Raw genomic sequence first — 4,008 nt, forward strand, 5'->3', positions numbered from 1 at the left:
AGCAACCTAAAACTTGCACTTTGTTACACTAAAATTTAATGGGCTATAGAAAGTGGCAAATAAGTATGCCAATTTATTGATTTTCTTGAGTTTTGAACAAAGTTTAGAGATTTTTCTTTTTATGTTTTTTTTGGAGTAGAATGAACTATATTTTTATAAAAAATTATCGAAAAGAATATAGAATGAAAAACTTTGCATACATTGCAAAAAATTCACAGCGACAATACTTTTGTTCGGCACTGTACATACATGCATAGATATCTAAAAAAATTTCTCAATTTAAATATACACATAAAATTAATGTTCGATAATTTGTCGAATGATAATGTTAAACTTTGTTGTTGTCGATAAATATTTGATGTTATTTATAGATAAACTGTTAACATATTAATTGCTATCGATATCCACAAATGGGGAAACCCATAAACCTATTAACAACGATATCGGTATATTTATTTATATCGCGTTGGATAATTTGTATGTCTAAATTTTTGCAATCGGTATCGAAAATTTTTTCTTGCCCGATATATTTTTGAAGTCGAACTTTGTTTTTATCGAAATCGATATTTTTTCGTATTATTTATTGATAATGTGTAAATATATTACTGGTTATCGGTGTCCATAAATGTTTGTCGATTTACTATAAAGGGCACTCGTCAGGTGGAACGTACTAGATATGACCATCATCGTCGAGCAGCTAGAAAGAGTGCGAAAACCTTCCTTAATTGGGATCAAACGACCACTTCGAACCACTCTTACTCTGGTGCTTAACGTTATGCTAAATGTTGTGCCCACAGATTTCGCAAAGATGCCGTTGCTCGCGCTGCAGTAGGGCTTAGTGTGGTGGCTTTAAGTTGGCTTCGAGATATGGGCTTTTTAGTATTCGCGTTCCTACCGACTCGAAAGGACGACTGCGCGCCGGTTCAGGGTCCGAATTAACCTTTCAACACACATGTTCCAAAGAGAAAGACCGGAAGGGATGCAGCATCTGTAATCTGGACCCGGTTAATTTTTTCCACGGATGGATCGAATCTGAATGGAAAGATTGGTGGAGATGTCTTCTACAAGGAACTCTCCATCAACCGGGTTACCGGATCACTGCAGCGTTTTGTAGACAGAAATAGCCGCAATAAACGAGGCTTCAGATTGGTTGTAATCCAGTGTGACACCTTTTAAGGTGGTGTGTAACTTTTCCGACAGCCAAGTAGCGGTCAGGATTGTTTGGCTTCCTTATCGACCGCATCGGATTATTAAGTCATTATTTAAGCTTATATGGGTTCCGGGTCACAGCGAAATCACTGGAAACTGCATCGCCGATGAGCTCAAAAGACAGGGAGCTCTTGAGGAAGTACTCCCGTAGAGAGTCTAGGTGCTCCGTTGCCATCTTGTGGTCTACTTCTGGACAGGTCGGCATTTAGTCAGCCCATCGGGCGCTGGCCGAAGTGCTTGGAATGCAAGATGGCTTAATCTTTCTGGCCACGTGTAGACCGGAAGCGGTCGAGGGATTTTTGAGGAATTAGCAAGTTACGCATCTGGCAATTTGTGGGAGTTCTAATGGGTCTTTGCGTGGGCAGGTAAGCATGCGGGAATACTGACTTTCATCGATGACCCTTTCAGCAGCTGGTGCAGCTTGGGGGATAAGGAGGTGGAATCATCTTAATACCTTCTGCCCTGGCGGCCTGCCTGTGCGAGCTTAAGGATTTTGCACATTGGGTTGTAGTTTTTCCGCACTACCGATGAGTTTTCGAGAGTAGATATAAGTCGCTAATAAGCCCTAGGTGTCGTCGTTCTGTTCCTGTTGTTTCACAATTTTATAAATTGTCTGGACAATTAGCGCTTCACACATTTTGCTTAGTGCTTGGCTGAGTTAATTTATTAATTCAATCGAAGGTTTGCCTGGGCACTCCCGGGTGGATTTTCTAGAAAATTATGACCTTTGAATATTTTGTGGCATACATTTATTTGCGAATCATTCTTAAATTCCTTTCAATAATATTAGTCACGTTTTTATACGCACCAAACCACCCACTATCAGATCTACATAAGCAAAATAAGTAAACACGTTCTTGTAAGTGTGTCCATCAATGCGATAAGCAACAATTAACATCGGCACGAATTTAATTTTGTTTATTTTTGAATTTGATTTTCCTAGAAAATGTCCAAAAAACATAATAAATCGCCACAAGAAAACGCGCATGCGCACGGACCAACCACGAAAATCAGTACATACATATACATACATGTACATAACTGAGTAAGAGCCTGCCAGCAATTTAAATTATTTTTATATTGACAGCGCATCTTCGTCACTTAGATTACTAATAAATGCATAAATTAAGTTAATTTGATAAATGGACGATAGTGAAATAGTAGAATAATTATTTGATATTTTTTTCCTCAATTCACCTGTCATTGCGCGGAGTGGGAACCGCTGTGACTGCACCAACTAAATATTAATTAAGCGTTCGGGCATGCGCCACGCATGGCTCATGTCAATTAAATTTAATGCTCAAACTCTGCAAAGTAGAATAATGCATTAACCCTTTCAGGACCAAGATTCTACATTGAAAGGTTATTATATACATAGAGGAACTTCAACGGGGTTTTAATGTGTTTATAATTTTATTATAAATACACCTTTAGGAAAAAAAATTATTTTCCCCGATATTTGGAACAAAATATCTGATCTTGGGAAAATTACTAATTAAAAAAAATATTAGCATTATAATTAACCATACATTAGTAAAAAATTATTTTCTCATGTTTGGCATAAAAATTAGAGATGTCTACTAAAAATTAAAATAAATAATTTTTTTGGGAAATAATATTTGGGGTTTTTTTTGGGGACAGACATTTTTTTGGTAAAAGATAAATTTGTTTTAGGAAAAAAATTATAATTTGAAATATATTTAGAATTAATAAGTATACAAAAAATATTTTGTTTTAATTTTTTTTCTTGGAAGAATAATGTTTTTTAAGGAAACAACATTTTTTAAGAAAAAAATATTTTTATCAAATACAACTTACCAAACATTAAAACAAACTGAAAATTTTTTTTTCTTGGAAACAAATATGTTGGGGAAGCATACATTTTTTTGGGAAGGTGTTGTTTTCGTTAAATTAGTATTGTAATATATCTTAATTTAATTTAATTTAACTTTAATAGTAATATATACATATGATTGTGTTGCTTATTGGCCGTTGAGTATAATTTAATAATTATTTTTGAGCTATAGGCCGTATGTCGACCGGACAAAGCTAATAGTTCCTGAAGATGCCTTCAGACTGAAGGCGAAATATCGACCAAAATAAAAATAAAACATAAAAACATTTAATGTTTTATTTAACATACGGCCTATAGCTCAAAAATAATTATTAAAATATACATATATATATATATATGTATGTATTTCTTTTTGAGAAAATGGGTATTCAACATTTTTTTTTTTTGAAAACAATTTTGGAAAAAAACTTTTTAAGAACTTTGGTAAAAAATTTTTTTTTTCGAAAAAACTTTATCTTTAAGAACAAAATTTTTTTTTAAATTTAAAATTGCCTAATATTTTTAAAATTTTTTTTTCTGAAAGTCAAAAGTTCAATAACACTTGAAAAATATACTAATACGCCAAAATAACAGTGAAAAAAAAATATTTTGAACAAATTGTTTATTTTTTTTTTGATATATGACAACTATTTAGTATTCCGTTTTTTACTACAGACATCAATGGACTACAATTTACAATTTAATTCAAAATTTTTTTAAGTCTATTGTTGTGGTCAGGAAGGGGTTAAGTAAAAGACATTTAGAAATAGAAATTTTAATAATTTGAAAAATTTTAATGCACCTATGAGTAATTTATAAGCCTATGGCGGGAAGTCACGTACTTTGCTATTTTTTGATGTTTCTTTTTAATCTCCATCTTTTATTTGTATTGGTGGCTTTTTACCTCTTTATGTGCATGTACATCAACAAAGTTTTTGGTAAAATTTTAACTCACAAAGAGCTTA

This window comes from Rhagoletis pomonella, unplaced genomic scaffold, assembly GCF_013731165.1.
Source record: "Rhagoletis pomonella isolate Grant_MI unplaced genomic scaffold, Rhpom_1.0 Rhpom_scaffold_00008, whole genome shotgun sequence".
In the NCBI taxonomy this organism is placed as follows: Eukaryota; Metazoa; Arthropoda; class Insecta; order Diptera; family Tephritidae; genus Rhagoletis; species Rhagoletis pomonella.